The sequence below is a fragment of the Scyliorhinus torazame genome, chromosome 8 (genome assembly GCF_047496885.1).
Source record: "Scyliorhinus torazame isolate Kashiwa2021f chromosome 8, sScyTor2.1, whole genome shotgun sequence".
NCBI lineage: Eukaryota > Metazoa > Chordata > Chondrichthyes > Carcharhiniformes > Scyliorhinidae > Scyliorhinus > Scyliorhinus torazame.
Genome location: NC_092714.1, coordinates 34,538,985 through 34,564,731, shown reverse-complemented (window position 1 = coordinate 34,564,731; position 25,747 = coordinate 34,538,985). Strand labels below are relative to the sequence as shown.

The following is a 25,747-nucleotide window of genomic DNA, read 5'->3' as shown; positions in this document are numbered from 1 at the left end:
GTAGATATATCATGGTCAGTGGCAGGCTGCAGGGAATGAGGGTAGTACTCATCAAGTCAACCTAGACGCGCCAAATTGGGACGATGGGGAAGAGGGTACTGGGGAAGATTCCTGACCTGGATTCACACAAGTTGATTGTGGGTGGGGATTTCAACACGGTTATTGATCCTGGCCTGGACCGGTCATGCTTGAGAACGGGCATGGTGCCAGCAATGGCAAAGGAGCTGAAGGGGTTCATGGAGCAGATGGGGGGGGGGGGGGGGGGGGGGGGGGGATCAGTCGAGATTTAGGCAGCCGAGGGCCAAGGAATTTTCTTTCTTCTCCCACGTTCACAAGGTGTATTCCCGGATAGATTTCTTTGTTGTGGGCAGGGCCCTGTTGGCGGGGGTGGTGGACACAGGTTATTCGGCAATTACGATCTCGGACCATGCGCCGCACTGGGTGGACCTGCAGGTCAGTATGGATAGTAAGCAGCGCCCGCAATGGAGGTTGAATGTGGCGCTGTTGGCGGACGAAGCGGTCTGCGAGAGATTGAGGAAGTGCATGCTGAACTACCTGCAGGTAAATGATACGGGGGAGGTCTCAGCAGCGGTGATCTGGGAAGCGCTGAAGGCAGTGGTGAGAGGAGAGCTGATCTCGATCCGAGCTCACAGGGACAGGACACATAGGGCAGAAACGGACCGACTGGTAAGAGAGATTCTACGAGTGGATCGGAGATATGCGGAGGCTCCAGAGGCAGGGCTATTAAGGGAACGCCGGAGACTGCAGGCGGAATTTGGTTTGTTAACTACAGGAAGGGGAGTGGAGCAGCTCAGGAAGGTGAAGGGGGCAATCTATGAGCAAGGGGAGAAGGCCAGTAGGATGCTTGCGCAGCAGCTCAGAAAGAGGGAGGCAGCTAGGGAAATAGGGAAAGTTATTGACGGGGGTGGGAACTTAATTGGGGACTCAGCGGGGGTGAGCAAGACCTTGCGGGACTTTTATAGTAGGTTGTACAAATCGGAGCCCCCTGGGGGGCCGCATGGGATGAGGCACTTCTTGGATGGGCTGACTTTCCCGAAGGTGGATGGGGAGCTGGTAGAAGGGCTGGGGGCTCCAGACAGGCTGGAGGAGAGAGTGGAGGGCTTGAAGGTCATGCAGTTGGGGAAGGCCCCAGGGCTGGACGGGTACCCAGTCGAGTTCTATAAAAAGTTCTCCGGAATACTGGGGCCGGTACTGTTGAAGGTCTTTAACGAGGCCAAGGAAAGACGGGTTTTACCCCAGACGATGTCACAGGCCATGTCTCGCTCATTTTGAAAAGGGACAAGGACCCGGAGCTGTGCGGTTCTTATAGGCCGATATCCTTGTTGAACGTGGATGCCAAACTTCTGGCCTCTAGGATTGAGGACTGTGTATCGGACGTTATAGGGGAGGACCAGACAGGGTTTGTTAAAGTTCGGCAGCTGGGGGCCAATGTAAGAAGGTTGCTCAATGTGATCATGTCGTCCCCGGAAGGTAAGGAAGCGGAAGTGGTGGTGGCGATGAATGCGGAAAAAGCTTTCGACCGAGCGAGTGGAATTATTTATGGGAAGTGCTGGATCGGTTCGGGTTTGGGAGGGGCTTTGTTGACTGGGTGAGGTTGCTGTACTGGGCTCCGGTAGCTAGTGTACGGACAAATAGTAAGAGTTTGGAATATTTCAGACTACACCGGGGGGCGGGACAGGGATGTCCCCTCTCCCCACTGCTGTTTGCGTTGGCGATAGAGCCGCTGGCAATTGCTCGGAGAGCCTCAAGGGGCTGGGGGGGGGGGGGGGGGGGGGGGGGGGGGGGGGAAAGAGACAGAGCCTCGCTGTATGTGGATGACTTGCTGCTGTATGTCTCAGACCCAATGGAGGGGATGAGGGAAATTATGGGAATACTAGGGGAATTCAGCCGGTTTTCGGGATACAAGCTTAATATGGGGAAGAGCGAGTTGTTTGTGGTTCAGGCGAGAGGTCTCGAGAGGCGACTGGGGGAACTGCTGTTTAGAGTGGTAGGGGACAGTTTTAGGTACTCAGGTGGCGAGGGATTGAACCTGGCCCAGTTGGTAGACCAGATGAAGGAGGATTTCTGGAGATGGGATGCGCTCTCATCGTCTCTGGCGGGTAGGGTGCAGTCGGTAAAAATGACGGTCCTCCCGAGGTTCCTTATAGTTTTCGAGTGCCTCCCCATCTTCATCCCGCGGTCCTTTTTTAACCGGATTAATAAGATTATTGTGGGCTTTGTGTGTGTGTGGGGGGGGGTAAACCCCCATGGGTGAAGAGGGCAATGCTCGAGCGGAATCGGGGGGGGGGGGGGGGGGGGGGGAGATGGTGGACTGTCGCTGCCGAATTTCAGCATTTACTACTGGGCGGCTAACATAGCCATGGTGAGGAGATGGTTGGTGGAGGGGTCGCTGGCGTGGGTGCGTATGGAGGCGGCTTCGTGTAAGGGCATAAGTTTAGGGGCACTGTGACGGCGCCGCTGCCGTTCCCACCAGCGCAGTACTCCACCAGTCCAGTGGTGGTGGTGGCCCGGAGAGTCTGGGGGCAGTGGAGGAGGCACGTGGGAGCAGAGGGTGTACGTGTGGTCCCTAATCTGCGACAATCATAGATTTGCCCTGGGGAGGATGGACGGGGGGGTTCCGAAGTTGGCGGAGAGCGGGAATTGAGAGGATGGGGGACTTGTTCTTGGAAGGTAGCTTCCTGACTATGAGGGTGCTGGAGCAGAAGTTGGCCGGAGGAAATGAACTCCGATATTTACAGGTACGGGACTTTTTGCGGAAGCAGATACCAACCTTCCCACTCCTGCCGTTAAGGGGGATTCACGATAGGGTGGTCTCTAGAGGATGGATAGGGGAGGGGAGCGTCTCGGACATTTAGAGAGACTATGGGTTCCGAGGTGACGCAAACCAGGAGCTGAAGCGTAAGTGGGAGGAGGAGCTGGGGGCAATGCTGCTGCAACATGTGCCAGGCTCAACCTGATCCAATTTAAGGTTGTTCACCAGGTGCACATGAGAGTGGCCTGGATGAGCAGGTTTCTTGGGGTGGAGGACAGGTGTGCGAACCATGTCCACATGTACTGGGTATGTCCAAAACTGAGGGGATTCTGGCAGGGGTTTGCCGACACCATGTCCACGGCATTTAATACAAGGGTGGTAATGAGTCCGGAGGTGGCGATCTTTGGGATATCGCAGGACCCGGGAATCCAGGAGGAGAAAGAGGCAGACGTTCTGGCCTTTGCTTACCTGGTAACCCAGAAGCGTATATTGCTGGCGTGGAGGGACTCAAAGCCCCCAAAATAGGAGGACTTTCAGACATGGCAGGCTTCCTCTGCCTGGAGAAAATCAAGTTCGTCATGAGAGGGTCTCAGCTGGGGTTTGCCCTGAGGTGGCAACCAATTGTAGACTTCCTCGCAGAGAACTAATTGGCAGCAAAAGGGGGGGTGGGAGGGGTTAGGCTAGCGTAGGTTAGAGGAGTAAGCAATGGCAAGACCTGTGGGAGAGCGAGGTGGAATTTGGACTATGTATGTATTTCTCTTGTTATTTATACTGTTGATTCTGTTGCTGCTAATGTGCCAAAGAAATACCGCAATAAAATGTTTATTAAAAAAAAAAATCACCGTGAACAAAATAACTAAATTAAATCAACCATCAAGATGTGAATGGCTCGTGGGAGAGGAGCTGCTATTAACAAACACTAAGAAAGTTCAAGTACTTTTACTAGCTTTCAAAAGTTGAATATATCCAACATTTACATTTACATTTTTGTAAGGGACTCTAGATTGAAATTAAGTGTAAAAAGCATTTGAAAAACTGAGGATTTTAGGTCTACCACACAATTCATAATGTATGAAATATTCTAGTACACAACTCATCAAACAAATTGAATCTTAATGGAGACCGTTTACATCACAGAGGATCACTATTTCAGTGCCCTGCATTGGAGCAAAACATCGATGGATTAATTCAGTTTTAATAAATGGTATACTTGAACCATTTTCATTTACTGAGAGTCGATTCACCTCTTTATAGGGTTTGGGAACATGAGGGGGCAGAGAGGTTTAGTGATACATTTGCAGAGGGTAGATTTGCAGAGCTGGAGGAGCTGGTGGAAAGGTTTCAGCTTCCGGGGGAAAATGAGTTCTACAGGTTCGGAACTTTCCACAAAAGGAGTTGGTCACGGTTCCATGGATATCAGCCCCTTCATTGATGGACAAGGTGATCTCTGAGGATGAGAGAGGGGAGGGGAAGATTTCAGATATCGATGGTCAGTTAATGGAGAAGGCCTCACTGGAGGAGATAAAGTAGAAGTGGGAGGAGCGTGAAGCCTTATATACCCCTTCGTGAGAGCCTGATTCAATTTAAAGTAGTTCACAAGTGTGCATGTCACCAAAACACGCACGAATGGGTTCTTTCTGACAGTGAAGGACAGATGTGAGCGGCGTTTGAGGGGGCCGGCAAACCACACACATGTTCTGGCCCTGTCCAAAATTGGGGAGGTTTGGGGAGTCCTTTTTTGAGACAATGTTGGAGATTTTAGGAATAAGATGGCACTGAGTATAGTGGGGAGGGAAAGAGAAGCTGATAAGTTGGCCTTCGTCGCCCTGATAGCCCAGAGTGTTTTTTGCTAGGGTGGCAGACTCTGGAGCTGTATAGGGTGGTGGCCTGGGTTGGAGATTCGGCATTTGGAGAAGATTAAGTTTGCCATCAGGGGATCGGAGGAGGGGTTTTGTTCAAGGTGGAAGTGGTTCATCTTTTTCTTCAAGTATTGGTAATCACAGCTTGGGGGGGGCGGGGGTGTTGAGTCGGGTGTTGAATATTTAATACAAGGGAAGAAAGCTTTGGGATAAGACTCCATGTGGATAGAGGTGGAGCCAGGGAACAAGCAATAATTTAGCACTAGCAGAGTGGAAGGTGCTGCACATAGGGACATATGTGGAAGGTGCTGCACTAGGGACATACCAATGGCTGGAGCGGACACAAAAGTCGAGGGCAAAAACCTTGAAGTTAATTGCTTTCAGTAATAAGCCTCATTGATGTTAAATGTGAGGGCATCCCAAGACGGTAACTTGGAACACTGGTTCTTATTGGTGTATATTTTCAATTTGGCAAACATTGAGAAAAGATATTCAAACCAGGGAGGAACAGTCCAGTCATTTTGTGATCAATTTTTTTAAAAAAAATGACAAGAAAGACAATAATACACTATAACAGGACACTTAACTACACTGATGGCTGCGATGGCAGCCGCCTCAACAGTTTCCCTCTCTCCAGTTATTGTGTTATGGATATATAATTTTTCCCTTTGATGTTACCCACCCTGTGGACCTGGCTTTGTGGCATCTAAATATCAATTCCTTTATCCCTCCACTTTGATGTGACCTCTTCTACATCCCATGGTTTTCCAAGTCACTAGGTAAACTTTTGCTTTTCTCACTGGTATGCTAATTTGCTATCAAAACACCCCCTTCAGACAGCTGCCCTGATCAGTTCACCTTTTTATTTTATCCCAATTTCATTTCTTAATCTTAATTTTCCCCAATTCTGGCATAGGAAGTCAGTGAAACTTCGTTAAGGAGAGGCATGATGAATGAACAAACTGGTGGTACAGGCTGAGTGTGAAATAACAGATTTCTGAAATGTCTGAAATTTGTGAAAGGTGGGACAGGGAGGCATATCTGCATTGAACAATGAACACCTTCAAGGCTCTTTTGATTCCCATCTTGCTTACGTGGCGATTAGAGACTTTGATTGATGTATTGGAGCATTATTGGATTATCATACAATTTGAGCATCCCTTATCCGAAATTCCGTAAACCATAAATTTCTGAAATTCTAAAAACCGTTCCCCTCCCCCCACCCCACAGTGAGAAATCCCACAAGGCCCTGGGAAGGTTCCCAGGTGATGCGCAGGTCCCAATGTGCCGCATATGCGCACGTCCCGGGGACAGGCCTTTTCGCCCCCTCAAAAATTATTTGGAAATCTGAAAAATTCTGAAATCCGATGCACTCGTGTCCAAACATTTTGGATAAGGGATGGTCAACCTGTACAATATATGGATGTATGTTATACAGCTCAATTCTAGGTATTTACTTTGAAATTGGTACCACTACTTGAACGCAAGTATAGGCTACTTGCTGGAGACCAATTCTTCTTGTAAAGAGCACTCAAAGGCATGACTCAAATGTGATTTTATTTTTAACTAGGAGTCACTATGAACATGAGGGTAAGTAGACATTAACTTCTGAGGGCTCAAGTCAGGCAGCACTCCAAAATCTCAGATTTGCTTTGTGCCTAAAAGTATATTCAAAAGTCTGCACAGGCCCTTTACAATTCTTAAAAATACTTCATGATCTTCTTGAACCCCTCTCAGAAGCAACTAACAGTTACGATCATGGAATGGGAAATGTAAGCGGGGGGGTGGGGAAATAAGAGCCAAAAGGCGAGGAATGATATGGAAGACATGATTTAAGTCAGGGCAAATAATAGGAAATATCGGCAAGAGGGCAAAGAATGAAAGTCTGAACAAAGAGTTAGGTGTAAGGAGAGCCTAAAAGGTGAGAGATAGAGGCAAAGACGTTGAGAGGGGTAATTCCAGTGTCCAGGACCCAGGCCAGCGATGTGCAACCAATGGCCCATCTGGGTTCGGCCCAGGAGACATTTTGTTTACCGTTGCCCACACGCAGGGTTCCGCTTACTTCCATCTGCATTGTTTTTTTTAAACCTACCATTATAACTGAAGTGGCACAGGACTAAAGCAAGCGAATGCCCACAACATTGACTGAGAACCATGCACTCCCTCTATGTCCAAAGTGTAAATATTTACTTTGTTTTTACCAGTTGAAGTTGATCGTTCTATTTAAGATATACAGCGTATTAAATGTATTTAATCTTATTCACGTCACGGTTAGTGAACAAGCTGGATTTCAATCTTGCAGCCCACTGAGATGATGGAGGGTCATTCATGTGGTCCATTCACTAGCCTAGAGAGCGGAAGATGCCGTCCATCATGGGGAGATGGAAGAGAGCAGAGCTGGAGGAACACAAGGCTCCTCGAGAGCTGCACAGCAGGTTACAAACAGAGTGAAGCTATGGAGGGGTGTCAATACAAGAGCACCAGCGGATAGGCAGAGTCAGTGGTGGAGACTAGCAATGCTAAGATCAAGAGACAGCAGTTTAGTTTGTACAATGCATATTTTATGGACAATTCCAACCCTCAAGAGGTTTATTATAGTCTGTGGAAATCACCTTTGGCAAACAGCTCTCAACAGGGACAAGTCTGTACACAAATTTAAAGAGAGTTAAAAACAGACAACTCTGGCGGACTATCTTATTTGCGACCGCCTCTGAACATGTCACCACTGGAAATCAGTCTGTGGAAATTACCATTGATATATTTATATGCACACCATAAAATGGAATTCTCATTTAATGCCATCCAAGAGCCAGGCTTTGGAAAGCATTATACAAAAGGCGTTTTCTAACTTAAGTACAGAGCATGCTTTGGTCAGCAATTGTGAAATTGCAAAAAATGAGCAGGAAGTGTGTGCTGATAATTTTGACTTGTTCTTCCATCAGTTTCGTTGCACGGTAAGTAGAACACTTCTGCTATCGGATGTGCTGCATCAGAAAACATTCCACAACTGAAGCAAAACATTTAACAGGGCATATTCTCACTAAAAGGCAGGCCAGTTTCATTTATTGCTCAAATTTATTCCCCCTCTTTCCAGGAAAAGAGGGCTTTTTAAATTTTAAAAAACTCATGCTAGGAATCCTGTGCTGAATGCTAGGAATCCTGTGCTGAGTATCTCACCTCCTGACTCCCCCCAAAGCCTGTCCACCATCTATCATCATGGTACAAGTCAGGAGTGTAATGAAATACTGCCCGCTTGCCTGGACGAGCGCAGCTCCAACAACACACAAGAAACACAACACCATCCAGGTCAAAGCAGCCCGCTTGTTTGTTCCCCCTTCCACAAACATTTAATCCTTCCAGCACTACAAACAGTGGCAACCGTGTGCACCATCTACAAGATGCACTGCTGGAATTCACAAAGGCTCCTAAGGCAGCACCTTCCAAATCAATGACCACTACCATCTAGAAGGAAGAGGGCAGCAGATACCTGGGAACACCACCGCCTGGAGATTCCCCTTTTAAGTGACTCACTATTCTGACATTCCTTCACTGTCGCCGGTTCAAAATCGTGGAACTCCCTCCCCAACAGCGCTGTGGGTGTACCTACACCTCAGGGACTGCAGCGATTCAAAGTGGCAGCTCACCACCACCTACTCAAGGGCAACTAGGGATGGGCAATAAATGCTGGCCTAAAGATGTCCACATCCCACAAGTGATTTTTTTTTAAATGTGGTTAAAAATAATGTACAGTGTTTGCATGCTCAAAATTCTGGTTTGAAAGTGCATTGGTGCTTTAACAAATACTCCCAATATGGTACTGTTTAGTAAAAAGTTCAACTTCCCCACATAAACTTTAAAAAAATAATGTGGATGACCTCCTAATAGAAATCACATCACTAAAGGCACTCACTACTCAGAATCTCAGCCCTGACAATACCTGAATATATAAATTGCCTCATATTATTACTATCCACCCATCTATCCTACTGAAGTTGAGGAAGGCGACACATTCACAAAGACTCTATATTGATGCCGCTAAACTTCTTCATTGTAGGATGCCGGTTCTCAGGGATAAATTCCTACCTGGATCATTCTGACCATCCCGCTGATAGGGAATCCAGAGTAAGAATAAGCAGCAATTTTGGTCGAAATACATCAACCATGTGGACAAATTTAAAAAAAATTTTTTTAAAAAGAGCATCCAATAATTTGTTTTCCAATTAAAGGGCAATTTAGCGTTGCCAATCCTTTGGGTTGTGGGAGTGAGACCCCCCCACACACACACGGGGAGAATGTGCAAACTCCACACAGACAGTGACCTGGGTCCGGGATCGAACCTGGGTCCTCGGTGCAGTGCTGCAGATGTGCTAACCACTGCATCACCGTGCCGCCCAACCTTATGGCCAAATTATCTTTATTTGAAAAGCAAATTCCAAATTAGAAACTAGATAGTCTGGAGAATAAATATTGCTTGTGCATACTAACATTAGCTAGTACTGGTGGATGGGTGGGAAGAGCAAGTAGGAGAAGGCAGAGTTACTCCGTGAAGCTATTATTTACCTCTCTTAAAACATTTGGTTCGATGTATTGATGGAGTACTCAAAAACCATCTTAAAAGGGTCCTGCAGGCAAAAAAAGAAACAGCTGGATCATCTGATACAACGCCAAATTCAGTCGGATAATTCAATACATACCAGACATATCATTTTAGAAGTAGTGATAATCCATTGCAGGCACACTTTTATGACTAGCATCAGTCTTCCAGAGATGAAAAAGTATAAAAAGGGACAGTAATACAAAAAGAGTTGATAAGTCAAAATAAATGCAAACATCTCAACAAGCAAAATATAAAAAAGGAGATAGAGAGGGTACGTTACTAGTAAAATTCAAGAAAAGCAAAGGAATGCTGCTACCCAGTTAAACCAATGATACTGGCTTTTAAAATTCTCTCTCGGATGTGGGCTTCGCTGTCAAGGCCAGCGGTTTTACGGCCCGTCCTGAATTGCCCTGGAGATGGTGGTGGTGAGCCGCTGTCTTGAACTGTTGCAGTCCATTTTATGTAGGTGCACACAGAGTGCTGGGCAAGGGGGGCTTATCCTTCAAAGTGACAGGTTTGAAAGGTGCTCTCCAAGGAGCCTTGGTGAATTGCTGCAATACATCTTGTAGATGGCACACACAACTGCACTGTGCGTCAGTGATGGAGGGATTAGATGATGGATAGGGAGCCTCTAAAGCAGATGTTCTGTCCTGTTTGATGTTGAGCTTCTTGAGTGTTGCTGGAGCTGGACTCACCCAGGCAAGTAGGGAGTATTCCATAACACTCCTGACTTATGCCTTGTAGATCGTGGGCAGGCTTTGAGGAGTCAGGAGGGGAGTTACTCACCGCAGGGTTCCCAGCTCTGACCTGCTTTTGTAGCCATAGCCATTTATATAGCTCACTCAGTTCAGTTCCCATTCGATCGCAACCCTCAGGATGTTGATAATGGGAGATTCAGTGATGGTAAATGTTAAAGAGAGATGCTCTCTTGTTGGAGATGATCATTGTTTGGCACATGTGGCGTGAATGTTACTTGCCACTTATCAGCCCAAGCCAAAATGTTCTACAGGTCTGGCTGGCCATAGGACTGCTTCAATATCCGAGGAGTCGCGAATGGTGGTGCTGATCATTGTGCAAACCCAAACCTCAGTGAACATTCCTCTTCTGACCTGATGATGGAGGGAAGGTCATTGATTAAGGAGCTGAAGATGCTCAGCAAAGGACAGTACAGATAGACTATAGCTAACCAGCAGCACAGATAAAAACCCAGGACGTAGAAAATAGGAGCAGGAGGAGGCCATTCGGCCCTTTGGACCTGCCCCATTCAATATGTTCATGGCTGATCATCCAATTCAAGAGCCTAATTCCACTTTCCCCCCATATCCTTCGCCCCAAGTGCTACATGTTTCTTGAAAACATAATGTTTTCGCCTCGACTACTTCCGGTGGTAATGAATTCCACAGGCTGACCACTCTTTGGGTGAAGAGATTTCTCATCTGTCAGAAATGGTCTACCCGTATCCTCAGACTGTGAGTCCTGGTTCCGGACACCCACCATCAGAACATCCTTCCTGCATCTACCATGTCTACTCCTGACAGAATTTTATAGGTTTTTAAGAGACTTCTCTCTTTCCCCCCCCCCCTCTCATTCTTCTAAACTCCACAATGAATAAAATCCTAACAGATTCAATCTCTCCTCATAAGCCCATCCTGCCATCCCAGGAATGAGTCTGCTGTACTCCCTCTAGAGCAAGGGCATCCTTCCTCAGATTAGGAGACCAAACTGCACACCAATATTCCAGGTGTAGCCTCACCAAGGCGCTGTATAATTGCAGCAAGACATCCCTGCTCCTGTACTCAAATCTTTTCGCTATGAAAGCCTTGGAGGATTTGTCTGGACTTGTCCTTCAACCACAAAAAGAACATTACTTGCAAATGAATCTTCTCACCTAGGTGCATGAATCATCATTGAACAGTGATGTTGCCTTTTGCGGGAAGATTTCAATTGAAATGTCAACCATGCGTGGCTAAGGCAATTTGAACAATGACAAATCCATTTAAGGAAATTCTCATGACTGCAAGAGATGAATAGAATCACAGAATAATAGTGAAGAGGCCCTTCAGCCCATCGAGTCTTCACAGACGCACGAAAAGCACCTGGCCTGTCTACCTAACCCCATTTGGCACATCCTGAATGTTATGATCTGCCAAGTGCTCACCCAGGTACTTTTTAAAAAGGATGTGAGGCAACCCATCTCTACCACCATCCCAGAGTCTTCCTTCAGAGTTGGAATAGGTTACACAAGTATTACTAAATATTTTAGACACATAAACACATCCTGATAGCAAACTTTTCATTCACTAAAGCATATCAAGAATTGACCAAAGAGTTACAGGAGTGGCACTGTACTGTTCATTGCCACTAGATAGTGGCAGTCAGAGGCTTTTCCCCAGGGTAGAGGGGTCAATTACTAGGGGGCATAGGTTTAAGGTGAGAGGGGCAAGGTTTAGAGTAGATGTACGAGGCAAGTTTTTTACGCAGAGGGTAGTGGGTGCCGGGAACTCGCTACCGGAGGAGGTAGTGGAAGCAGGGACGATAGGGACATTTAAGGGGCATCTTGACAAATATATGAATAGGATGGGAATAGAGGGATACGGACCCAGGAAGTGTAGAAGATTGTAGTTTAGTCGGGCAGTATGGTCGGCGCGGGCTTGGAGGGCCGAAGGGCCTGTTCCTGTGCTGTACATTTCTTTGTTCTTTGTAGATGGAACTCAACTTGTATCGTGTAGCTGAACCATTCTGGTTGGCAAATGTCAGCGAGCAAACCATCCACTGATGCAGTAAACTCCAATATTCTGTTACCGCTAAATCTATACCCAATGACATCAACACGGGAGTGACTAGTTCTGTACTCAATGTTTCATTTCGTTCACAATTTTCACAGCCTAAATTACCCACTCAGCATAATTCTGGTGCATTCCACCTTGCGGGCAAACACATCCACTTACCTCCCTCCAACAACTTGCATTTGTATAGCACCTCAAACACCGCAAAACGTCCCATGGTGTCACAGGAGTGACAGTCAAATAAAAATGTAACACCGCCATATAAGGAGATACTAGGAGAGGTAAGTATGTTAAAGGAGGAGAGTTTGAGGGGCAGAGTTAACGTTATCAAAAATATGGATTCATGCAGTGCTTTTGAGGCGATAAAGATTTCCAGGGTACTTCACAGAAGTTAAGACAAAATTTAACACCGTGGACCATAAGGAGATATTAGTGGACGGAAAGCTTGGTGAAAAATAGATGTTAAGGAGCATCTTGAGAGAGGAGAAAAGCAAGGCGCAGAGGTTTGGGAAGGAAACTGCGGAGCTTGGGGTCCAAGCAGCTGAAGATGCAGTCACCAATGGTAAAGTGAATAAAAAGTGGAAATGCTCACCAAGCCAGAATTAGAGGAATGCAGATATCGGAGGGTTTGGGTTTGGAGGAGGTTAGAGATAAGAAGGAACAAGGTCGTGGAGAGATTTGAAAACAAGGAATAGAATTTTTTTAATTGCAGTGTTGTTTCACCGGAGAGCAGAGAGATGCTGGGTCAACAGGATTGAGTGTGTTAGGACACAAGCAGCAGAGTTTTGGATGGCCTCAGGTTGACAAAGGGCAGCTTGTGGGAGGTTGGCCAGGAGAGTATTAGAAATGTCTCGAGGTAACAAGGAAAGATGAGCCAAGGTACAGAGAGTGGTGGTGCTAGAGGTGGAAATAAGCAATTATGTAGATGTGATTGGAAGTTCAGCCTGGGATCAACTATGGCACCACGGCCGTGGTCTGGTTCAGCCTTGCACAGCTTCCAGGAGAGATGGAGTGGGTGATTGAGCGGAGTTAGTGGTAGGGACCAAAGTCAGTCAGAGTCATTACAGTGGAGGAGAAGGTTGTAATCTGTAGAGAAAAATCCAGTCTGTCCCATGACCCACTCTGTCCCCACAGCTCAGTAAGTTTATTTTCCAAATCTTGCATACCCGATTCCATAGCCTTGTACACAACGAGTCCCAGGTTATTAGCATTCAGTGCTCAGAAACATTACTCCTCTCATTTCCCTCCTCCCCCCCCACTTCATGCACTGCTTGCCCAAAACCTTAAATCTCCTAATTCTAGTTCTTTTCCTCAGCTACCTTATCCAAACTTGTACATCACTATTAAATCACTCCTCCATCTCCTGTGTTCCAAGAACATCAACTTCCTCAATCTAGCTATGCAGCTAAATTCCCTTATCCCTGGAACCATTCTGGTAAATTTCCTCCACACCCTCCCAAGGATGCTCGCATCCTTCTGAACCAGAGATAATATCTCATTGTAGCCCAATCATAGCTTTATGAAGGTTCAGTATAACTTCCCTGCTTTTGTGCTCAATGGCCTGTAACTTCCTCAGAGTGGCAATCCCCGGCGGATTTACCCGTGATGAAATTGCAAAGCCCGTCTCACCCAACACTCAGGCTGGGTGAACCAGGAGCATTCCCCCGGTTGCATCGGCAAGGAGTAACTGGGGAGCAGGGAAGAAAGGAATATCATCTTTTTAATGGCATTAACTGTCAGAATGGAGATTTTTTTACGGGATAATCATAGAATCAAGACACTGCAGAAAAATGGGGCCATTCCCATCGAGATTGCACTGACCCTTCGAATGAACACTCTACCCATGCCCACACCCTCGTCCATCCAGCTCTATCCACGTAACCCCATAATCTAACCTGCACAAACCTGGGCTCGAAGGCAGTGCTTTTCAAACTTTTTTTCCCGGGACCCATTTTTACCAACCAGCCAACCTTTGTGACCCACGCCAGCCGACCTTCACGACCCACGCCGGCTGACTTGCACGACCCACCATTTTCTCTTACCTTGTAATGCTTAGGTGAAATGTGGTGAACCTCCAATTTCTAGAGATTGAAAACATTCAGTTTCAGCAATTTTTTCCTGTAAAATTTCATCAAATAAAAACTGCCCCGAACTTGTAAATAAAAAAGGTTGCGACCGTATAAAAAGAAAATGTGGCCGCACTGTGCCCGCTCATCGGTGCGCATGCTCAAAGTTTTGCGCATGCACACCGCACCGATGAGCGGGTACGCATGCGTAGTGTGGCCGCATTTTGTTTCATACGGCCGTGGTCATTTTGAAGGCCGCTTGCAGCCAGCATTATTAAAAGCCGGCTCTTGCGCGCGGATTTACGCGATCAGGAGCGCCGCAGATCGTGCCCCCGACTTTGACAATGCCTGCTCTTTTTTTTTTTAAAATATTTTTTATTAAGGTTTCTTAACAACACAATTTTTCCCCTTACAAACAGTCTCTCGTTTCCCCCCCCCCCCCCCCCCCCAGGGTTGCTGCTGCTGCTGACCTTCTTCTTCTACCGCTCCGCGAGATATTCTAGGAACGGTTGCCACCGCCTGTAAAACCCCTGTGCAGACCCTCTCAAAGCAAACTTAATTCTCTCCAATTTTATGAACCCCGCCATGTCGTTAATCCAGGCCTCCAGGGCTACTAGAGACGCAAAGGCCAGAATTCTGGCCTCTTTCGCCTCCTGCACTCCTGGCTCATCCACTACTCCAAATATTGCTAGCCCCCAGCTTGGCTTGACCCGGACTTTCACCACCTGGGATATTACTCCCGCCACACCTCTCCAGAGCCCCTCCAAAGCCGGGCATGACCAAAACATATGGACATGGTTCGCCGGGCTCCCTGAACATCTTTCACATCTATCCTCTACCCCAAAGAACCTACTCAGCCTTGCCCTCGTCAAATGCGCTCTGTGAACCACCTTAAATTGTATCAGACTGAGCCTGGCACACGAGGAGGAGGTATTAACCCTACCCAGGGCATCAGCCCATAGCCCTTCCTCAATCTCCTCCCCCAGCTCCTCCTCCCATTTACCTTTCAATTCTTCTACTAGTGCTTCCCCCTCTTCTTTCATCTCTTGGTATATTTCCGACACCTTGCCCTCCCCGACCCATACCCCCGAGATCACCCTATCTTGAACTTCTTGTGCCGGGAGCAACGGAAATTCCCTCACCTGTCGCCTCACAAAAGCCCTCACCTGCATATATCTAAATGCATTTCCCGGGGGTAACTCAAATTTCTCCTCCAGTGCCCCTAGGCTCGCAAATGTCCCGTCAATGAACAGGTCCCCCATTCTTCTTATCCCCACCCGACAATGCCTGCTCTAAGGGACAACTTATCTTTGCATCCATCTAGACAATCCATCTAACGTGCACATCTTTTGGACTGTGGGAGAAAACCGGAGCACCCCAAGGAAACCCACAGAGAGTGAGAACGTGCAAACTCCACAGAGACAGTAACCCAAGGCCAGAATTGAATCTGGGTCCCTGGTGCTGTGAAGCAGCTGTGCTAGCCACTGTGCCACCATTCCCCCCCCCGCCCCCATGTCTGTAATTTAAAAGGGAGAGGTAAGTGCTTCAGACAATCGTGGGGGTGGGGGCCAGGCCAGGCCAAGAGAGTGTTAAACTCAGGGTTAGAAGTATTTTTTCCTTCCAACTCTCTCAGAGTAACCATCAGGTTAAACTGGCAGAAGCATCCAAGATTAAGTTGGCACTTCTGGGCATTTGCCAGGTAAACCCTTACATGGGAACATCATAGAAGGATTCCCCAGCGCATCACAGGGTACCCTCTGGATGTGATGCAAGGGCAGGGGTTTTGAAACTCAGGGTCATGACCCGCTGGCGGGTATCGGGAGGGTCGTGATCGATCGGTTGCGGGAAGACGACACCACCCACTGCGACCAGCTTTTAAGAATGCCGGCCGTGGGCAATCCCCGATTGTTTGCGGCGGCGTAAGACTGGGCACCATGCATGCCGGGGGGGGGGGGGGGGGGTCGGGTCTCTGGTGCTTGTCCTCTGCGCACTGCTCGGCTCGTCCCCCGGTCGGCGGTAAGTGACCTGCAGCTCTGCAGTCTGCTCTTCGATGGCCGGCACAACGGCCACTTGCACTCCCACGACGTGAAGCACTGGTGGGGAAGTGGTCAGCAGTCTGTGACTGGGGTGGATGCAGCTACTGGGCAGTGAGAGGGAAGCCAGGCCAGACTTGTCATTGTGACATTGTATGTGTTTGACAAGTTACTTCATCTCATCTAAAGTCATAGTTTGTAAAGTAAAAACAAGATTCTACTTTTTTCTATTTTAAATTTCTAAAGAAATGGGAACATATTTAAAACAAAGTTTGTGTGTAAATGTAAGGATGCGCATGTTGAACTAAAATTCTTTTAATTTTCATAAATAAAAAGTCATAAACTTGGAAAAATCAGGTATTGGAAATAAAGTTTCAAAGTAAACAAAAGAATGCTGTCGTTTATATATGAACAATCGAGTCTTTCTGCCAGACGCAGTGGCAGAGGTCACGCGCCCAGCATTACACTGATGCCATGCACTCTGTACATCTGTGTTTTGGGCGCAAAATCATGGAGGAAATTTTCCTCCATTTTGTAGCTGCCAGCAAGTAAACAACAGGACTGTGAACGAAAGAGAAAATGCTGGAAAATCTCAGCAGGTCTGGCAGCATCTGTAGGGACAGAAAAGAGCTAACATTTCGAGTCCGATGACTCTTTGTCAAAGCTAACAGACAGAGAAAGTGGGAAATATTTATACCGTGGAGCGAGAATGATAGATGAGTCATAGCCACAGAAACCCAGGGGAACTGGGTGCTAATGGCAACAGAAACCAAGGAGAAAGAGTGCTAATGGCAGTCCCCAGAGAGAACAGGAGTGTGGAGATCTGAAGACGGATTATTTTGTAATAAGGGAGAGGGGGCCAGAAGCAGGCCAGGAGAGTCCATGGCAGGAAAAAGCAATGCTGGCGTGAGCTGTATCCAGAGCTCCAGGTCCTCTGGTGAACAAACAATTAAGAAACTGAAAATCAGAAAGAAAGCAGTATAAAGATGATTTCTTGAGGTATGGCTTTAATTGTGCCAATGCAAATCAGGATGCAAGGGAAGTACTAGCAAATTAAAGTTTAAAAACCTCGAATCTTCGAAGGCCTTTGAAGACTAAGCATGGCGAGTTAGAGGACAAACCTCTTGATTGTTTTCAAAGGATGCAGCGAGAACGTAAATCATCAGCTGAAGTCCTTAGCAGAAGAAATGGAACATTGAATGACTAAGCGAGATCGAGGACCTAGCAGACTCACCTGCTGTGTTATGCAGGTGAGCAATAATGGTGTTTCGTGAAGGTTTGCCAGCATGGATCGCGAACATTGGGCCAGCGTGGGTCCGTTGGTTGGTAAAAGTGGGACCTTGGGCGGGGGGGGGGGGGGGGGGGGGGGGGGGTGTTGAAAAGCACTGTGCTAGGGAACCAGGAGGTTATGAGCCAATACCTCCATGTATGAAGCCCTAAATCTCATATGCTTTGCTAGCCACTCTCAAAGTGTCCCGCCACCTTCAAAGCTCTGTGCACATGTATCCCATCTGCCCCTGCAGTCTTTAGAAGTTCACAGTACTTCTGCCAAAATACATCACCTCATATGTCTCTCCACCTCATACTGCTCTCCACTAAATGCCATCTGCCACTTGTCTGCCCACTCCACTAGCTAATACCCTTGCACTCAATTGGTACCCTCATTTGTCTACTATCTTCCCAATATTTAGTGGGTGGAAATTTCTACTCATTCAGGACTGGATTCCAGACAAACAGTCTGACAAATTAGAGAGGGGTCGAAAGACGTCACATAGTGAGGTAGAGCTGGTTGACATCATCGTACATGTGAAAACTAACACTAGTCTCAGATGATGTTGACAAGGGGCAGCATGGAGCTGGGAAATAATAGCGGGCAGGGCATAAGTAATTAGGGCACGTTAAAGATAACTGCATGGAAGCAGGAAGAGAAGCTTTTTTTTTAAAGAAAGCAGAGTTCATCCAGAAAATTAACCATTCTGACTGGGCTGGACTTTGTTATATCAGCAGAAACCGCCTCAATCAACATGGTTCAGTCCTGGATGTGATTAACAGCAAAATCCAATCACTGTGGTTACTTGTGAATTCACTGGTGACTCAGCAGGCAGGCATTTCTCAGACAATTAAAGTAGATAAGGGTGCAAGCAGGTACGGGCAGTTTGGTGACAAGGTAGAGGGGCGGATGTTTAGGGAGGGAATTTTGGAAACTAATGTTGAGGCAGCTGATGACATTCTAAAATTAGGAATGTTCAAGAGGCCAGAATTGGAGGACTGCAGATAACAGAGTTTGGAAAGCTGGAGATGAAAGCTCATGAGGGACAAAGCTAGAAACTCACTCCACAGTTTTGAAGTCTATATGCAACTACATTAACGGATTACTGAGAAAGCAATATGCAAGAGGCTCTTGACCACTTGATCACCGAGATATCGTCACCACTTTTCTCCCTCACCATCTGCACCGAATACTTTTCATCCTCCGTGATTTCCACCTTCATCTCAATTCATCATACTCTCACATTCTCCTTTAATCCCTCCTATTCCCCAGCCCATAATCTCAGCCATCCTCATGATCTTGCTGTCTCACGTGGCCTCACTATTCCCATTGTATCAATCACAGATCAAGGTCATCGTCGTTCCATTCCTCGCGCGGCTTTCCACTTCCACACCCTTCTTTCTCCCAAAGCTACCTCGTATTCAGTCCATGTCCAAAATCAAGCTACCAATTCATTATAATTGCACTTTCAGTTATATTCACAACATTTTTGCAGCTACTGATCTGCACAACCAAACTCTCACCATGTCCTAACCAAGTCCCATTCACCCATCAGTCATGTGTTTGCTGACCTCTGTTGGCTCAAGGTCAAGCAATGTCACATTAAAATGCTCATCCTTATTTTGAAATCCATCCATGACCTCACTTTCATCTCCAATCTCTTTCAGCCCCACGTCCTTTCAAGTTATCATAGAATCCCTAGTGCAGAAGGAGGCCATTCAGCCCATCAAGTCTGCACCGGCCCTCCGAAAGTGCACCCCATCTTGGCCCAAGCCCCATCTAACCTTTTTGGACTCGAAGGAACAATTTAGCATGGCCAATCCACCTAACCTGTGCATCTTTGCGGTTGGAAGAGAGAGAGAGAGAGAGAGAGAGAGAGAGAGAGAGAGAGAGAGGAGAGAGAGAGAGAGAGAGAGAGAGAGAGAGAGAGAGAGAGAGGAGAGAGAGAGAGAGAGAGAGAGAGAGAGCGCGAGCGCGAGCGCGAACCGGAGCAGCAGGAGGAAACCCACGTAGACACGTGGAGAACGTACAAACACCAGACAGACATTCGCCCAAGGCTAGAATTGAACCCGGGTCCTAACCGTGCCGCCCAAAAGTCAAGTCGCCATTGCCCAGATCACCATCGGCTGCCCTCCCTTTTGACAGAGAGAGCTGACTGGTGGTGATTTAAACCGGAGGATCACCACACCTCAAGCGAGGGACAAGGTTGAGAAGGCAGGGCCTTCATAAATAACCTCATGCGCTGTTGACCTTGCTCTGCAGCACGAACCAGCTGTCCAGGCAACGGAGCTAAATCAGCCCCCCCACACTCCAATTCTAGCTAATTCCACCCTTAAACTTCACTGCCTCCTTTAAGAATACTCCTCAAAAACTACTTTTTTTTAAACCACACTTTTGATCAACTGCCCGAGAATCTCCTTAAGCAGGCATTTGTCGAATTCTGTTTGCAAATGCTGTTAAGTGCTTTGGGACGTTTTACTGTGTTACAGACTTTACATAATTACAAGTTGATGTTGAGCTTCAAAACTGGATCTGCACTTAACATGTCTCAGATGGAGGAGTGATGGGGAATTACAATGGGCCCTCAATGCTCCAGGAAAGACAGGGTGAGGAAGGAAACATGCTCAAATTCCCGTTTACAATTACCAGTAAGCTCCACTGGCATCAGTAAGATGCTCCTACTTTAGAACAATGCCAATACCTGTATGCTACACTCTCTTAGTCAGGTACAGATCAGCAAGAAGTCCTCAGCTTGCATATAAATAGAAGAGGAAGCAACCTGGAATTTGGTTAATTAAAAAAAGGAAAATGCTACTGAATTCACCAATAGCTTCTTTCCCCCTCAATTACAGTTAAGTTTGCGTTTAGTTGTTTAGAAAGCAATGTTTTATAGGACAGCAAAATATGGTGATCTCAATCAGGAGGCCGATATGAAAGTTATTTAGTCAAGTACTGTCAAATTTGGCATTGCATTGTCTATCAGAGATTGTTGATAATCTGAGACATGTCTGATGTGCAGACTGCACATAGGTAAAGTAGCTGAATTGCGATACGTGCAAAAGCAAAATGCAGCTGATGCTGAAAGTCGTACAGTGCAAGGTTGACCATGATTAAGTCTCAACATATTCAGTTTATTTACGTCTGCAAAGTCAGTGTCTGTCAGGCAAATTGACCTTCAGGTTTAACCACAACAAAGCTGACATCCGTAACAGAGCGGAGCTCGAACAAACTACTATCATTTCAGTCTTACCAGCATTTGGCAAAAATCACGCTCAATGGTTTTTACAATTGCCGCGACTTCAAGATCCCAAGCGAAGAATATAAATGTGTATCATTAATCTGATCTATGAAAAACAGATGACAGCCCGAGGTTAATCCAAATGGTGAACACAAACTGTTCTATCTTGGCATACTAACAATGTGGAAGTAAAATGAATTTACAATTTTATTGCAGAATATTTGGTTTAATACCACAGGATTTGAACGGCATTGGAGATTCTCATCTAATTTCATAGCATTTGAATCACATCATCACTGCCTCCTGACCAATAGACTAGAGTCCAACTCGTTTACAAACTGAGTAACATCTTAGAAACAGCCAAACACTAAAGGGTGGAATTGAAACGGAACTTGGATTTCACGAATGCTCGAATGCAAGTACTTGACTGAGAGCAAAGTTTGAATCACAATTATGTTTTATACAATTGCCCATTAGCCTGTTGTACTGGTTCAGTCGGGGTATCAGATCCTTTGACAACTCGAGCACACTTCATGGCTTGTTTAGCCAAGAAGCAGGAAAGCAGACATCTGTGGTGAAGTCTGCAGCTGAACAGTTTTCTTAAAAAAGTACAAATAGGTGGTCGGACCCAAACAAATCCAGTGAACCCTGGATATCAAGCAATATGCAGCATTGGATAAGAGAAAAGGGGAGGCTTATGCAGATACCCCAGGAGAGGTACAGAATGTGCAAGTAAATGTAAAGGAAATTAGGAGAGCAAAAAGGGGACACAAGTTATTTAGAAGTACATGTAAGGATAAACGGATAACTCGGGTGTTATAACCTGCCTGCTTACCACTGGCTGGGGACTAATTCTATCCTTCAACTCGTGCTGGATTCTTCGAAGCCCTCACAAAACAGGCGACTAGGGTTAAAGTGAATAGCTGTCTACACTGCTGAAGCCACCTCCCTGGATTTTTGTTGGATACAGGTTGGAAGTTGTTTTCTATTACACCATGCCTCTGTATGGACGTTTGGATGTTTTTGACGCGGCGCTGGAAAGCTGGAACCAGTACGCACAACGGAGGAGTTACTATTTCCGGGCAAACAACATCACTGAAAACGAGATCCAGGTGGTCATATTGCTCACTGCCTGCGGCCCGCATATGGTTGGGGTGATTAGGAGCCTGACATACCCAGCTGCACTGGACACCAAAAGTGTTTGATGAACTTGTGAACTTAGTGGGGCAACATTTTAACCCAACCCCGTCCACGAGAGTGCAGCGTTACCAGTTTAATACCGCTGAGTGGATCCCAGGAGATCCCTTGCCGATTTTCTATCCAGGCTACGCAGGATTGCAGAATACTATGACTATGGTGAGGACCTTGTCAGAAATGTTATAGCGACCGTTTGGTTTGTGGGATTAACAATGCGGCCACCCAGAGAAAGTTGTTAGTTGCAGGACTTGGGGTGCAACCCCTTCCATCTGAAAGCCCCCCCCCCCCCCCCGCACCCCTGTGGTACTTGGGCGAGGCGACTTCCAGTGGCCGTTGGACATTCCTCCCTCGAAGGGAGCCTTCTCCAGAACCAATGGATGAGGAGCCATGTCCGTGTCAGACTTGTAGGCGCCGACCCCGTCGTGGATGCCGGACCTGGGGCGCCAGAGGCGCCGTTCGTTCCGACCCGAAACTGGGACCAGCCCACGGGCTGTACCTTCCATTAGGATGAACCTGCGGAGACTACTCCCGAGGACATGGAGACGGAGGACGACTGCCTGCAGTTGCCATTGTGTGGCAAGCTCCCCGTGTGGGCCCCATTAAGATGACAGTACGGGTTAATGGTCACCCGCTTGAATGGAGTTGGACACTGGCGCAGCTGTCTCCGTGGTCGCCCAGAAGACATTCGACCGCATCAAGCAGGGTATACAGACCCTTACAATAATAACCGACATACAGGCTATGTCACCTATACGGGGGAACCATTGGACATTGCAGGAACTGCGATGACCCGTTGTTTATGGACGCCAGGAGGGGCGTTTCCCACTTATCGTGGTGCGCGGCCATGGGCCCAGCCTGTTGGGTCAGGACTGGTTGCGCCATTTGCGGTTGCAATGGCAGCACATCCTCCAAACAGTTTCTGGAGGGTTGACTGAGGTGCTAGGACGGTACCCAGATGTATTGCAGCCCAGTTTGGGGAAAATAAAAGGGGCCGTAGCCCGTATCCAAGTCGAACCAGGAGCCACGCCGCGCTATTTCCAGGCGCACCCGGTGTCTTACGCCTTGCTCTCGAGAAGATAGAAGGGGAGCTCACCCGTTTGGAGACTTTGGGGATTATCAGGCCCGTCCGTTTCGCTGACTGGGCAGCACCAATTGTACCGGTCAGAAGCCAGATGTCACAGTTCGCTTGTGCGGCGGCGACGACTATAAACTTAGTGAATACGGCCTCCCGGCTCGACCGATATCCAATGCCTCGCATAGAGGATCTCTACGCAAAGTTTGCAGGCGGACTCTCGTTCACAAAATTAGATGTGAGTCACGCCTACCTACAGTTGGAGCTGGACCCTGCCTCCCGGCCATATGTAACGATTAATACACACCGGGGCCTGTATGAATATACACTGTTGCCCTTTGGGGTATCCTCTGCCTGCGCTATTTTTCAACGCGTCATGGAGGGCATTTTGAGGGGTTTACCGCGTGTTGCTGTTGACTTAGACGACGTTTTGATTACAGGGACGTCGGAGCAGGAACATTTGGAAAATTTGGAGGTTGTCCTTAGACACTTTTCAGAGGCTGAAGTCCGTTTACGTCGCACAAAGTGCGTCTTTCAGGCGAAGGAAGAAGTCTACCTGGGTTATCGGGTGGACTGCGAAGGTTTGCACCCTGTTGCAATGAAGGTGCGTGCAGGGCTTCCGGTTGCGGCTATGCGGAGCTAAGTCGCACGTTCAGCAGCTCCCGACAGAAACAGACTTTTGGGTTATTTTTAGGGGTCCCAACAGCATTTGTTCGACGGTTCCCAGTGTGGGAAGGTGATAGTAACATTTCCCCGGCACTATGGATTGGACCAGGAGCGGAGCGGTGATAAAAGTAATTTTGGAGCAGCAAAAAGTGCGAGGGAGGAAAATCAAGATGGCGGCAGGTGGAGACCAGGCGCAGTGGTCGCAGGTACAGCAGGAGTTTCTCCAGCGCTGCTTCATGGAATTGAAGGCAGAGCTGTTGGAGCCAATGAAGGCTTCGATAGATAAGCTGCTCGAGACCCAGAAGGCCCAAGGGGCGGCGATCCGGGAGGTGCGGCAAAAGGCCTCGGAGAACAAGGACGAGATCTTGGGCCTGGCGGTGAAGGTAGAGGCGTATGAGGCGATGCATAAGAAATGGCAGGAGAAGTTGGAGGACATGGAGAACTGGTCGAGGAGGAAGAACCTGCGCATTCTGGGTCTCACAGAGGGAGTGGAGGGGTCGGATGTTAGAGCATACGTGGTCGCGATGTTGAACACGTTGATGGGCGCGGGGGCCTTCCCGGGGCCCCTGGAGCTGGAGGGGGCCCACCATGTCTTGGCAAGGAGGCCCAAGCCCAACGAGCCGCCGCGGGCGGTGCTGGTGCGGTTCCACCCCTTCGTGGACAGGGAGTGTGTCCTAAGGTGGGCAAAGAAGGAGCGGAGCAGCAGGTGGGAGAATGCAGAGGTCCGGATATACCAGGACTGGAGAGCGGAGGTGGCCAAGAAGATGGCCGGGTACAATCGGGGTAAGGCGAATCTGCATCGGAAGGGGGTGAAATTTGGAATGTTGCAGCCGGCGCGACTGTGGGTCACTTTCAAGGACCGCCACCACTACTTTGAGACACCAGAGGAGGCGTGGACATTTATCCAGGCAGAAAAGTTGGACTCTTATTGAGGGTCGGTTGCGAGGGGATGTCGAGAGGAAACTGATGTGATTGTTGTGTTTGGGGGGGGTAGGGTACAGTCGGTGAAGATGACGGTGCTCCCGAGGTTCCTTTTTATATTCCAGTGCCCCTCCATCCTGATCCCTAAGGCCTTCTTTAAGCGGGTCAGCAGGAGCATCATAGGGTTTGTATGGGCGAAAAAGACCCAGAGGGTGAGAAGGGTGTTTCTGGAACGGAGCAGGGACAGAGGAGGGTTAGCATTGCCTAATCTGTGTGGGTACTACTGGGCTGCCAATGTGGCGATGATACGCAAGTGGGTAATGGAGGGGGAAGGGAGTGACGTGGAAGAGGCTGGAGATGGCGTCCTGGGTGTGCACGAGCCTGAGGGCGCTGGTGACAGCATCGCTGCCGCCGACCAGGTACACCACGAGTCCAGTAGTGGCGGCGACCCTCAAAATTTGGGGGCAGTGGAGACGCCACAGGGGGGAGGCAGAGGCTTCGGTGTGGTCCCCGATCCGAGAGAACCATCGGTTTGTCCCAGGGAGAATGGATGGAGGGTTCCTGAGCTGGCACAGGGCAGGAATTAGAAGGACAGGGGACCTGTTTATAGATGGGCCATTGGTGAGCCTTGGGGCGTTGAAGGAAAAATTTGGGCTCCCCCCTGGAAATGCCTTCAGGTACATGCAGGTAAGGGCGTTTGTAAGACGGCAGGTGAGGGAATGTCCGCTGCTGCCAGAAAGTAGGATCCAGGATAGGGTGCTCTCGGGGGTGTGGGTTGGAGAAGGCAAGGTCTTGGCGATCTACCAGGAGATGCAGGAGGAGGATGAGGCCTCGGTGGAGGAGCTGAAAGGTAAATGGGAGGAGGAGCTGGGGGAGAAGAAAGACGAGGGTACATGAGTGGACGCCCTGGGTAGGATAAATTCTTCCTCCTCTTGCGCCATGCTTAGCCTGATACAATTTAAGGTTCTGCACAGGGCGCACATGACTGGGGCAAGGCTGAGTCGGTTTTTTAGAGTAGAGGACAGGTGTGTGAGGTGTTCAGGGAGCCCAGCAAATCATGCCCATACGTTCTGGGCGTCCCCAGCACTGGATGGGTTCTGGAGGGGCGTTGAGAGGACTGTGTCTAATGTGGTAAACACCCGGGTTAAGCAGAGTTGGGGGCTCGCACTTTTTGGGGTATCAGACGAGCCGGGAGTGCAGGAGGCAAAAGAGGCCGGTATTCTGGCCTTTGCGTCCCTGGTAGCCCGGCGGAGGATTCTGCTGCAGTGG

The 25,747-nt window shown here is 48.1% G+C and overlaps 1 protein-coding gene across 12 annotated transcripts in view; it reads right to left on the bottom strand.

The window, feature by feature from the left end:
* The window catches only part of itsn1 (intersectin 1 (SH3 domain protein)), a 295,505-nt gene that overhangs the window by 223,950 nt on the left and 45,808 nt on the right, over positions 1 to 25,747 (bottom strand). Inside the window, exon 1 of one of the 12 annotated variants that reach the window (XM_072513354.1) lies at positions 9,193 to 9,211. The exons of the other annotated variants lie outside the window; for them this stretch is intronic. The gene's annotated coding sequence lies outside the window, so the exon portion shown is untranslated. Of the gene's footprint in view, positions 1 to 9,192; positions 9,212 to 25,747 lie in introns of those variants that run through there. 12 annotated transcript variants of the gene reach the window in all.